At 48.6% G+C, this 13838-nt stretch overlaps 1 non-coding gene across 1 annotated transcript; it reads right to left on the bottom strand.

Moving 5' to 3' along the window:
• Window positions 1–6039: 6039 nt before the first annotated feature.
• On the bottom strand, window positions 6040–6206 carry LOC135022738 (U1 spliceosomal RNA). Its single transcript, XR_010219810.1, has one exon. It is a non-coding gene; the product is annotated as a U1 spliceosomal RNA (small nuclear RNA).
• Window positions 6207–13838: the final 7632 nt, after the last annotated feature.

Here is a 13838-nt window from a genome sequence, read left to right as displayed (position 1 = left end):
GTCCACTCCCAGAATGAACACTGCTGACAGTGCGCTTGCGTGATTCTCCACCCAGCGAAGAATTCTGGTGGCTTGTGCCATCGCCACTCTGCTCCTTGTGCCGCCTTGGCGGTTTACATGAGCCACTGCGGTGACGTTGTCTGACTGGATCAGAACCGGTTGGTCGCGAAGTAAGGTCTCCGCTTGACGTAGGGCATTGTATATGGCCCCTAGTTTCAGGATGTTGATGTGAAGACAAGTCTCTTGACTTGACCAAAGACCTTGGATATTTCTTCCCTGTGTGACTGCTCCCCAACCTTGGAGGCTTGCCTCTGTGGTCACCAGGATCCAGTCCTGAATGCCGAATCTGCGTCACTCGAGAAGGTGAGCACTCTGCAGCCACCACAGGAGTGATACCCTGACCCTGGGGGACAGGGTGATCAACCAATGCATCTGCAAATGTGACCCAGACCACTTGTCCAGTAGGTCCCATTGGAAAGTCCTCGCATGGAACCTTCCGAATGGAATGGCTTCGTATGATGCCACCATCTTTCCCAGGACTCGAGTGCAGTGATGCACTGACACAAGTTTTGGTTTCAATAGGTTCCTGACAAGAGTCATGAGTTCCTGGGCCTTTCCTATCGGGAGATAAACTCTCTTCTGGTCTGTGTCCAGAATCATGCCCAAGAAAGACAGACGAGTCGTAGAAACCAACTGCGACTTTGGGATATTGAAAATCCAGCCGTGTTGCTGTAACACTTTCAGTGAAAGTGATACGCTGTTCAGCAACTGCTCTCTTGATCTCGCTTTTATGAGATCGCTCAAGTACGGGATAATTGTGACACCTTGCTTACGCAGGAGAACCATCATTTCCGCCATTACCTTGGTGAAAATTCTCTGGGCCGTGGAGAGACCAAACAGCAACGTCTGAAATTGGCAATGACAATCCTGTACCGCAAATCTGAGGTACGCCTGATGAGATGGATAAATGGGGACATGAAGGTATGCATCCTGTACACAAATGCGGACAACAGGTGTCAAGCCGTGTGTTGCCTTTGTCAAGCTGTAATAAGTAGGGGTAAGGACGTTAACCACCTCAGAACATCCTCCCTTATACGTCACCTGCAGCGCATTAATCATAAGTCAGTGACAAGTTCAAAAACTTTGGATGACAGCGGAAGCAGTCCACTGACCACTAAATCCCTTCCTCTTGTAACCAAGCTCCTGCAAACCACACCACCAACTCCCTCAGTGTCAATTTCCTCCTTAGACAGGAAAGCCAATAGTCCTGCAGGCCATGTCACTGGCAAGTCTGACGAGTCCTCTCCTGCCTGGGATTCCTCCGATGCATCCTTGAGTGTAACGCCTACTGCTGCTGGCGCTGCTGTTGTTGCTGCTGGGAGTCGATCGTCATCCCAGAGGGGAAGTCGGAAGACCACTTGTACTACTTCCAGTAGGCAATTGACTGTCCAACAGTCCTTTGCGAGGAAGATGAAATATCACAGCAGTCATCCTGCTGCAAAGCGGATAACTCAGGTCTTGTCAGCCTGGGTGGTGAGAAACGTGGTTCCGGTATCCATCGTTAATTCAGAGGCAACTAGAGACTTGATTGAGGTACTGTGTCCCCGGTACCAAATGCCATCTAGGTTCCATTTCTCTAGGCAGGCGATACCGAAAATGTACACAGACCTCAGAAAAAGAGTCACCAGTGTCCTAAAAAATGCAGTTGTACCCAAGGTCCACTAGTCCACATGTCCGTGGTTAAGTGGAGCAGGGCAGACTCAGGACTATATGACTGTGACAGCCCACTGGGTAGATGTATTGCCTCCCGCAGCAAGAACAGCAGCGGCGGCACCAGTAGCAGCATCTCGCAAATGCCAACTCGTTCCTAGGCAGACTACGCTTTGTATCACCGCTTTCCATAAGAGGCACACAGCTGACAACCTCTTACGGAAACTGAGGAACATCATCGCAGAATGGCTTACCCCAATTGGACTCTCCTGGGGATTTGTGACATCGGACAATGCCACCAATATTGTGCGTGCATTACATCTGGGCAAATTCCAGCACGTCCCATGTTTTGCACATACATTGAATTTGGTGGTGCAGAATTATTTAAAAAAACGACAGGGGCGTGCAAGAGATGCTGTCGGAGGCCCGAAGAATTGCGGGCCACTTTCTGCATTCAGCCACCGCGTGCCGAAGACTGGAGCACCACCAAACATTCCTGCACCTGCCCTGCCATCCTCTGACGCAAGAGGTGGTAACGAGGTGGAATTCAACCCTCTATATGCTTCAGAGGATGGAGGAGCAGCAAAAGGCCATTCAAGCCTATACATCTACCCACGATATAGACAAAGGAGGGGGAATGCACCTGACTCAAGCGCAGTGGAGAATGATTTCAACGTTGTGTAAGGTTCTGCAACCCTTTGAACTTGCCACACGTGAAGTCAGTTCAGACACTGCCAGGCTTTTGCAGAAGAAGCTGGAGACATTGAAGGAGGAGCTAAAACAGAGCGATTCCGCTAGGCATGTGGGACTTGTGGATGGAGCCCTTAATTCGCTTAACCAGGATTCAATCTGTTGAAATCAGAGCAATACATTTCGGCCACCGTGCTCGATCCTAGATTTAAAACCTACATTGTATCTCTCTTTCCGGCAGACACAAGTCTGCAGAGGTTCAAAGACCTGCTGGTGAGAAAATTGTCAAGTCAAGCGGAACGTGACCCGTCAACAGCTCCTCCTTCACATTCTCCCGCAACTGGGGGTGCAAGGAAAAGGCTAAGAATTCCGAGCCCACCCGCTGGCGGTGATGCAGGGCAGTTTGGAGTGAGTGCTGACATCTGGTCCGGACTGAAGGACCTGGCAACGATTACTGACATGTCGTCTACTGTCACTACATATGATTCTGTCACCTTTGAAAGAATGGTGGAGGATTATATGAGTGACCGCATCCAGGTAGGCACGTCAGACAGTCCGTATGTATACTGGCAGGAAAAAGAGGCAATTTGGAGGCCCTTGCACAAACTGGCTTTATTCTACCTAAGTTGCCCTCCCTCCAGTGTGTACTCCAAAAGAGTGTTTAGTGCAGCCGCTCACCTTGTCAGCAATCGGCGTACGAGGTTACTTCCAGAAAATGTGGAGAAGATGATGATCATCAAAATGAATTATAATCAATTCCTCCGTGGAGACATTTACCAGCAATTGCCTCCAGAAAGTACACAGGGATCTGAGATGGTGGATTCCAGTGGGGACGAATTAATAATATGTGAGGGGGGCGATGTACACAGTGAAAGGGGTGAGGAATCGGAGGATGATGAGGTGGACATCTTGCCTCTGTAGAGCCAGTTTGTGCAAGGAGAGATTGATTGCTTCTTTTTTGGTGGGGACCCAAACCAACCAGTCATTTCAGTCAGCCGTGTGGCAGACCCTGTTGCTGAAATGATGGGTTCGTCAATGTTTTTCTTTTCAATCTAAGCCCCTGCAGTTTTCTGTAAGAATCTGCTTCGCTATGATGATCAACAAGTCACAAGGGCAAACACTCAGGGCTGGAGGTGTAGATCTTAGGACCAGCTGCTACAAGCATGGCAAAGGTGTCACTATCATTGGTGACACCCAGAGAGGCAGCGAGGGAGATTGTAATGCAGTGCGCGCAGATAAGCAGCGCAATGGTAAAAAGGAGGCATGGTCTCATAGGTAGGGGTGTGGCCTGTTTTCCTGAATCTCCATTTTGTTGCTCCGGGTATCCCGGGGGTTGAGTGCTGCACCCGGGGACTAGTGTGTGAGTGGTGCTGGCTCCTGCACAGTGACAGAAACTGGGTGTTGCACGTAATGTTACAGTGAAACACCCATATTCTGTCACTGAAGAGGAGCCGGCACTTTGGTGTCACCCCCCTTGGCGGGTGACACTCGGGTGTGGGCCGCAACCCCGTTGTGATGCCACTGACCCATGGGAAGCTTTACGTGGCTTACCCATGTGTTAGTAGCCCCAAGCATCTTTTGTGTTAGTCCCTGAAGAAAAACTTCAAATATTTACAAATACATTTTGTAATCAATGGGCCTAATTCAGTAAGGATTGCAAATTCTGTAACTTACTTAGTTACTTTGGTTCGCATGCTGGGGCCACCCAGCATGCCGCCTCCCTTCTTGACCACGCTGAAATTGCAGTCTCAGTGCAGTTCAGCGTGATCATAAAAAATGGGTTAGCCTCCTGTTGGTGCAGACTGTATGTGTGCGCAGGAAGCCGCCACCATTTTTGTGATCGCAGCTGCTGCATGTGATGTCATGCAGCAGCTCTGACCACGCCTCCTGTTTCTCCGTTGCCGACCCCATTTTGTAGCCCTGCCCATGCACCGCTCCATCTCTGACTTGGAAATGGATTGTTGCTGCCCCTTCCCCCCAGCACCGATTGACAGTCAGAAGCGATCGCATTATCTGCGGGGTGCCGCAGAAAATGCAGGCGCATGCGTATGCTCTTAGCAATTTTTGCAGTTGGATTGCTTATTGCGATTGCAATCCAACCTGAATCAGGCTCTATTACCTATCACAATGCACTGCGGGTAGTACAAAATGGGGTTAATATAAGAGAAAACCCCCCCAGAGCTGTGCTCCTTAACTGTCCCTGGTGGCTAGTGGAGCGGCTGCCCAGTAATCAGTGTCCACGCCAGTGCGCACATGGCCCACCCCCTACAGCCATGCTGGATCACGGTATAGTGTGGGCACAGAAGTCCCTTACCTCCCTTTCATCAGCGGCCTCGTGATCACGGAGGGCGGTGTGTGTGTGACTGACCTTAGGAAGAAACCGGAGCCTCCGCTGCAGTGACCCAGCAACCAGGGCACGGGAGTATACTGCGCCGCTGGGAGTGATGGAGCTGCAGTAAAGATGTCTATTAGACCTAACCTGCTGCAGCCCTTGTAGATTCTTATAAAAAAAGTTCTTCTTTTCTTGTCAAAATTAATAGCTAAGAATAGGCTGCCTGAGGCAGCCCCCTGTTAAGTGGCCTGCTACTGAAGGCACCAACTACAAACTGAGCTCCCTGTTCATGGAAGCGAGGTTATAGAGCAGGGGACGCTGAGCATCTTGGGAACAGTCAAAAGCTTTGAGCCTGTTGGTGCCTCAGATCAAGATCCTACTCTACACCCCAATGTGAATCCTTGTGGAGTCCAGTGTACCCCACAGAAGAAATGAATGTGTCACACCCATTGGCAGCAACATTAGAATAGCTGCTGATGGGCACAATTGAGAAAGGAAGGGGGGAAAACATTTGAATCCAGCACATATATGTAATTTGAATATGTAATTTGTACCTTCCTACTTTAAAATGTAATGGATGAACCTCACCCTGTGAGAACTATCTTCATGATCAAGAGATCTCATACGCAAGAAAAGCATGTGTTGGGATAGGGCTGTGGAGGGCGGCTGCTCGAGCACACCCCCGTCAAGTTAAGGAGATTCAACTGAGGAAGCACAAGGGAACTCTTGTCTGGGGACAACAACTGCAGGGAGACCACATCTTTTCAGATGAAAATGAGAGGGCGGAAGGCTGCCTAATACTGAAGCACCCTCAAACATCAAACCATATGCAACAACTAGTACAAGCATTCCTGGGGAAAGGTCTGCAGCAGACGGATTTGCATACGGTGATGTCATCCAAGCAGTGGGCCAAAGTTGGCTGGAACCCTCATCTGCATATGAAAAGAGAAAAGGGGCACTTGGATGACCCCTAGTTCGCATTGAACACCCCCCACCCTCCTTTGGTGTGGGGCTCATGTTGGCCATGCCCCAGCCCCTGAAGCATTCAAGCTGATTTCTTGCAGCAGCTGGGCACTGTAACAGCTCCAGAGCTGCTCTGTAATGCAAATAAAAGGGTGTGGGCCCTGCAACACCACCTGTAGTTCGCATTGTGCGTTGGAAGGCACAAAGTAAGCAGACGGGAGAAGTCAGGATAGTGCGCAAGGGCATAGAAGGGAGGGGCTCAAGAAAAGAGAAGTGGAAACAGACAGCAAGCTAGGCGGGAGAGAGACCTGAGACAATGAGATCTAAATTATACCAGAGCCAACCAGGGGAAAGCACAAATGCAGTCCCCCCCCCCTACCACAAATTATGCAGTCGAGATTCCCACATTTGGGGAAATCACAGAGGTCAGCATACCCAGAATGCAATGAATGAACCTCACCCTGGGAAAACAATCTTCATGACCATGGTATCACCTAAGCAAAATAAGTATGATTTGAGATAGGGCTGGGGAGGGCCGCTGCTCAGGCACACCTCCGTCAAGTAAAGGAGATTCAACTGAGGCAGCACAAGGGAACTCTCATCTGGGGACAACAACTGCAGGGAGAACACATTTTCAGACGAATGTGTGAGGGCAGAAGGCTGCCTAATACTGAAGCACCCCCCTAACAACAAACCAAATGCAACAACTAGTGCAAGCATTCCTGGGGGAAGGCCTGCAGCAGATGGATTCGCATATGGTGATGTCATCCAAGCAATGGGTATAGTTGGCTGCAACCCTCGTCTGCATATGAAAAGAGAAAATGGTCACGCAGGGCATGGCGGCCTTTGTGGGGTTGCGCTTGGATGACCCCTAGATCGCTTTATACACCCCCATCAGTGTGGGGCTCATGTTGGCCATGCCCCAGCCCCTGAAGCATTCAAGCTGATTTCTTGCAGCAGCTGGACCCAGTAACAGCTCCAGAGTTGCTCTACAAGACAAGTAAAAGGGTGTGAGCCATGCAGCACCACCTGTAGTTTGCATACACACATATATAGGACAGCATCTCTTATATGCCCCAGGGGCAATAAAATAGTATCCTTATCTAGAGTATCCGTCCATGCCGCTACAGCACTACACATACACACCCAGGCTGACGCAATTGCCGGTCTGAGTAAGGTACCTGAATGTGTATAAATGGACTTCAGGGTAATCTCCTGTTTGCGGTCAGCAGACTCTTTGAGGGTAGCCATATCCTGGGACGGGAGGGCTAACTTCTTGGATAAGCGTGTTAATGCTTTGTCCACCCAAGGGGAGGATTCCCATCGTAACCTATCCGTTGATGGGAAAGGATACGCCATAAGAATCCTTTTGGAAATCTGCAGGAGATTCCCAAGCTTTTTCACATAACTCGTTCAGCTCGTGTGAGGGGAAAAGGTTACCTCAGGCTTCTTTCCCTTGTACATATGTACCCTCTTGTCAGGGATAGGGGGCTCCTCTGTGATGTGCAAAACATCTTTTATTGCCATAATCATATATCAAATGTATTTTGCCAATTTTGGCTGTAACTTTGCATCATCGTAATCGACACTGGAGTCAGAATCCGTGTCGGTATCTGTGTCAACAATCTGGATAGTGGGCACTTATGAGACCCTGACAGTCCCTGCGACATAGGATCAGGCATGGGTTGAGACCCTGACTGTCCCAAAGCTTCAGCCTTGTCTAATCTTTTGTGCAATGAGTTTACACTAGCATTTAAAACATTCCACATATCCATCCAATCAGGTGTCGGCGGAGACACCACATTCATTTGCTCCCGCTCCTCTCTAATATAGCCTTCTTCCTCAGACATGTCGACACACGCGTACCGACACACCACACACACAGGGAATGCTTTTACTGAAGACATTTCCCCCACAAGGCCCTTTGGCAGAGCTGGCCCTAACCAATATGATGCCCTAGGCAAGATTTTGCCTGGTGCCCCCTAGCACCACCGCTGGTTCCGCCTCTGACCTTGCACCTCTTTCCCAGCACCATCAACCCTCACCCATAACAGTACTTATTTTGGTGTTTGTACCCCCTATATTTTAAACAGGAACAGTTCGCACATTTGGCGCACAGTCCAAAAAGGGGTGTGTTTTTGCTGGCAATGGGCATGTCCTCACAATAGTACCCCCAATTAAAATTCCGCCACACAGTACTGCAATTTTATTCACATTTGATCACGCGATAGTGTCCATAATTCACATTACATCCCACAGTAGTATTACTTTACCTTATAAACGTTACTTCTCACAGTAGTGCTCCTTATTCACATTACATCACACTGAATTGCTCCTTATTTACATTACACCACACCCTATTGCTCTTTATTCACATTAGACGACACAGTAAATGCCCTTTCTATACGCAACGCTACATATTAGAGCACCTTATACACATAATGCCACACATTAGTAATGCATTTATACACATAATTCCACACAGTAATGCCCCTTACACATATGAGACACATCACTAATGTCCTTATAAACATAATGCGTCTTACACATTATGACAACCTTTATTAATGCCCTTTTACACATAATGGCCCTCATTCCGAGTTGTTAGCTCGCAAGCTGCTTTTAGCAGCATTGCACACGTTAAGCCGCCGCCTACTGGGAGTGAATCTGAGCTTATCAAAATTGCGAACGAAAGATTAGCAGAATTGCGAATAGACACTTCTTAGCAGTTTCTGAGTAGCTCCAGACTTACTCGACAACTGTGATCAGTTCAGTCAGTTTCGTTCCTGGTTTGACATCACAAACACACCCAGCGTTCGCCCAGACACTCCCCCGTTTCTTCAGACACTCCCGCGTTTTACCCAGAAACGGCAGCGTTTTTTCACACACACCCATAAAACGGCCAGTTTCCGCCCAGAAACACCCACTTCCTGTCAATCACACTACGATCAGCAGAACAAAGAAAAAACCTCGTAATGCCGTGAGTAAAATACCTAACTGCATAGCAAATTTACTTTGCGCAGTCGCAGAGCGAACATTGCGCATGCGCAATTAGCGGAAAATCGCTGCGATGCGAAGAAAATTACCGAGCGAACAACTCGGAATGACCACCCTTGCGCATGCGCAATTAGCGGAAAATCGCTGCAATGCGAAGAAAATTACCGAGCGAACAACTCGAAATGACCACCAATGTCCCTTACACATATGCCGCACATTATTAATGCCCTTATACACATAATGACACACATAGTGCCCCTTACCCATATGTTGCACATTATTAATGCATTTTTACATGACACACATAATGCTCCTTACTCATATTCCGAACACTACTGCACAATCAACCCACTCACATGCACACAGCACTCACACTGCCACTAACACTGTGACCTCTGCCTCTGCTTGGATACAGATGTGTCCTCATAAATCTTGCCTCAATGCTAACGTTGGGGCACCTTTTTTTTATTAAAATGCATCTTATTTGCATTGCTATGTTGTTAGGATGCACACGCAGCTTCTGCCGATTAAAATGATATGCAGCACGCCTATATACTGTGTGAGACTGTGGCTGTATCTGCATATGAAATGCTACACACAGAATATAGGCATGCCGCATATCATTTTAATCAGCAGAAGTTGCTGATGCCCCTAGGCATATCAAATGCCCTAGGCAATTGCCTAGTTTGCCTATGCCTATGGCCGGCTCTGCCCTTTGGAGAGACAGAGAGAGAGTATGCCAGCACATACCCCAGCGCTATATAACCCAGGAATAGCACAGTAACTTAATGTTTGCACAGTAGCGCTGCTGTAAGTAATTTGCGCCAAATTATGTGCCCCCCCCTCTCTTTTCAACCCTCTTGTCTACCGTGGTATAAGCAGGGGAGAGTCCGGGGAGCTTCCTCTCAGCGGTGCTGTGGAGAAAAAATGGCGTTGGTGAGTGCTGAGGGAGAAGCCCCGACCCCTCGGCGGCGGGCTTCTGTCCTGCTTAAACTGTACAATTGGCGGGGGCTCATACATATATACAGTGCCCAGCTGTATATATGTTATATTTCTGCCAAAAAGAGGTTTATATTGCAGCCCAGGGCGCCCCCCCCTGCGCCCTGCACCCTTACAGTGACCGGAGTATGTGAGGTGTATGGGAGCAATGGCGCACAGCTGCAGTGCTGTGCGTTACCTCAATGAAGATCATGAAGTCCTCTGCCGCCTCTGAAGTCTTCTTTTCTTCTCATACTCACCCGGCTTCTATCTTCCGGCTCTGCGAGGGGGACGGCGGCGCGGCTCTGGGACGGACGGCGAGGGTGAGATCCTGCGTACCAATCCCTTTGGAGCTAATCCCTTTGGAGCTAATGGTGTCCAGTAGCTTAAGAAGCAGGACCTTGCAACTCGGAGAGTAGGGCTGCTTCTCTCCCCTCAGTCCCTCGATGCAGGGAGTCTGTTGCCAGCAGTGCTCCCTGAAAATTAAAAACCTAACAAAATACTTTCTGTCAGAAAGCTCAGGAGAGCTCCTGAAAAGCACCCAGTCTCCACTGGGCACAGTATCAAACTGAGGTATGGAGGAGGGGCATAGAGGGAGGAGCCAGTGCACACCCAGAACTAAAGTCTTTCTTAAAGTGCCCATGTCTCCTGCGGAGCCGTCTATCCCCATGGTCCTTACGGAGTCCCCAGCATCCTCTAGGACGTTAGAGAAAATAGGATTTTAATACCTACAGGTAAATCCTTTTCTCTTATTCCGTAGAGGATGCTGGGCACCCGTCCCAGTGCGTATTGTGTCTGCAGTTATTAAATGGCCCTTAACTCCAGAACATTTATGTGGAGACAACTTTCCCGACTTGACCATCTTCCTTGGACGTTTTCCCCCTGTGTGACTGCTCCCCAGCCTCGGAGGGTTGCATCCATGGTCCCTAGGATCCAGTCCTGGATCCCGAACCTTTGCCCCTCTAGGAGGTGAGAACTGTGCAGCCACCAATGGAGTGAGATTCTGGTCTTGGAAGACAGGATTATCCTCCGGTGCGTGTGTAGGTGGGATCCGGACCACTTGTCCAACAGGTCCCACTGGAACACTCTGGCATGGAACCAGCCAAACTGAATGGGCTCGTAGGCCGCAACCATCTTACCCAGCAACCAAATGCATTGATGGATTAACACTCTTGCTGGTTTCAGAATTTGTTTGACCAGACTCTGGATCTCCAGAGCCTTTCCACTGGAAGAAAACCTCTTCTGTGTCCAGTATCACTCCCAAAAACAACAACCGCGTCATTGGGACCAACTGCGATTTTGGCAAGTTTAGGAGCCAACTATGTTGTTGAAGAACTGTCAGGGAGAGTGCAATGTTTTGCACTAACTGGTCCCTGGATTTCGCCTTTATCAAAAGATCATCCAAGTACGGGATAATTGTTACTCCTTGCTTGCGATCACCCTGGTGAAAATCCTCAGAGCCGTGGACAGACCAAACGGCAATGTCTGAAATTGGTAATGGCAATACTGAATTGCAAACCTCAGGTAGCTTGATGCAGAGGCTAAATGGGAACATGTAAGTAGGCATCCTTTATGTCTACCAAAACCATGAAATCTCCTTCCTCCGGACTGGAGATCACTGCACTGAGAGATTCCATCTTGAAATTTAATTTCCTTACGTAGAAATTGAGGGATTTCAGATTTCAGATTGGTCTGACTGAGCTGTCCGGCTTAGGGACCACGAAGAGGCTTGAATAAAAACCTTCTCCCTGCTGACTAAAGCCGATTTGAACAATCGGTGAGGGGGAACGTCTTGAAACCCCAGTTTGTACCCTTGGGACACTATTTGTAAAACACACGAGTCCATGTCCGAATGAATCCAGAACTGACTGAAGAGTTTTAGACGTGCCCCCACTGGTGCGGGCTCCTGCAAGAGAGCCCCAGCGTCATGCGGTGGATTTGGCAGAAGCAGAGGATGATCTCTGCTCCTGCGATCTTGAAGAGGATGCAGACCTCTTCCCTCTTCTCCTTCCTCTACCTGCAAAGAAAGGGGAATCTTAACTTCTTGCATATCTATTGGGCCGAAATGACTGCATCAGATAATGATGCGTCTTCATCCGTTGGGAGGGAACATAGGGCAAGAAGGTTGACTTACCTGCGGGAGCTGCCGAGATCAAATTAACTAGGCAGTCACCAAACAACGCTTCACCTTCATAGGGAAGGGACTCCCTTTCTTCTTGGAGTCAGCATCAGCATTCTCTTGGTGAATCCACAATGCCCTCCTATCCGAGACTGCCATGAAATTGGCCCGTGAACTCAAGAGTCCTATATCCCTTGCAGTCTCACGTAAGTATGCTGCAGTGTCCTTGATATGATACAACGTAAGGAGTATCCCATCTCTCCAAGGTATCTATATCGGATGACAAGGTATTCGACCAATTCTTGAATACTACTACTCACCCATGCACATGTAATGGCAGGTCTAAGTAATGTACCCTTGGTTACATAACTAGAAATAATGTAGCTTCCTGCATACGATCCGCTGGATTTGTGACAGGGCCCCGTGCAGAACAGGGGGTGACTCCCACTTTATTCTGTCCGCGGCGGGAAATGAATAAACAACCAGAATCCTTTTGGGGATTTGAAACCATCTTGTCGAGCTGGCCCAGACTTTCTCAAACAGAGATGGAGGAACGTTACATCAGCTTTCATTATATATCTATATATACATACATATAGACCCCTTTCTCAGGAACAGCAGGGTCTTCAGTGATTTTAATATGTCCTTAATATCCACAATCATGTACTGAATGCTCCTTGCCAATATTGGATCTAATCAGGAAACATTATGGTCGACATAGGAATCAGTATCCGTGTCAGTATCAGTGTGTAGTAACTGGGCAAAATAACATTTTTGCGACCCCGCGGGGCCTGAGGGAAAAGAAACATAGCCAAGAACATCACATCTATTCTCTACGGCTGTGTCTGGGACACAGATTTATCCAACCTTACTCTGATATTACTGAAACTTTTACCCAGTCAGTTATTGGTGGTGCCAACAGGGCCACCATCATATGTCTGCATTCCTAATATAGTTTCCTCTTGGGAAAAACATTCAGCCATCGACATGTTGACACACATGTACCAAGTACCCACAGACACATCGGCTTATGGGGGACAGACCGTCAGTAAATCTGTCAGAGGGACACAGAGGATTTTTCAGCTCACAATCCAGCGCCAAAAGTACACAGTCTGGGAAATAATAAACTCTATAGTGATAGACTTGTAATGCTCTAAAGATGTTCTGGTGAGGTGAGGAAGAAGCCCCGCTACTGTAATGGCGCGTATCTGTCCTGCTCAGAAATAATTAATTACGCTAGCGGGGTAAGGACAGTGCCCAGGCACTAATGTCCACTTTTTCCAGCCTTTTGTGAGGAATTTATGCTGCCCAGGGTGCCCCCCCCCCCCCCTGTGCCCTGCACCCTGCAGTGCCTGTGTTTGTGTGGGAGCATGGCGCGCAGCGTTCCGCTCGCTGCTCGGTACCTCAGAATGCCATCACTGGAGAAGAAGTCTTCTGTTCTTCTGCTACTCACCTGTCTTCTGGCTCTGTAAGGGGGTGACGGCAGGCTGCGGGAGTGTGCATCTAGGCGTACCCAGCGATCAGCACCCTCAGGAGCTAATGGTGTCCTGTCAGCCTGAAGCAGAGCTATTGAACTCACTAGAAGTTGGTCATACTTCTCTCCCCTAAGTCCCACGAAGCAGGGAGACTGTTGCCAGCAGCCTCCCTGAGAATAAAAAAAACTAACAAGTCTTTTCAGAGAAACTCAGTAGAGCTCCCCTGTAGTGCATCCAGTATCACTGCGCACAATACTAAAACTGGAGTCTGGAGGAGGGGCATAGAGGGAGGAGACAGTTCACACCCTTTGAAAGTCTTAAAGTGCCCATGTCTCCTGCGGATCCAGTCTATACCCCAAGGTTCTTAATGTGACCCCAGCATCATCTAGGACGTATGAGAAAACAAATAACGCACACATGAGGAGGAGAGAACTAAGGAAGCTATAAGGAGAAGAGGGGAGGGGGGGTTGAAAGGTAAGGTAGTAAAGGCATATTGGATAAACTACAACCTTATACATATTCATTAATGTACCAGTAGTTAGAAGTAGAAGAGCTCTAACAGAAACCACAAAGC

Source organism: Pseudophryne corroboree, unplaced genomic scaffold (assembly GCF_028390025.1).
Source record: "Pseudophryne corroboree isolate aPseCor3 unplaced genomic scaffold, aPseCor3.hap2 scaffold_389, whole genome shotgun sequence".
Taxonomy (NCBI): domain Eukaryota; kingdom Metazoa; phylum Chordata; class Amphibia; order Anura; family Myobatrachidae; genus Pseudophryne; species Pseudophryne corroboree.
This window is presented reverse-complemented; position numbering and strand designations above follow the sequence as displayed.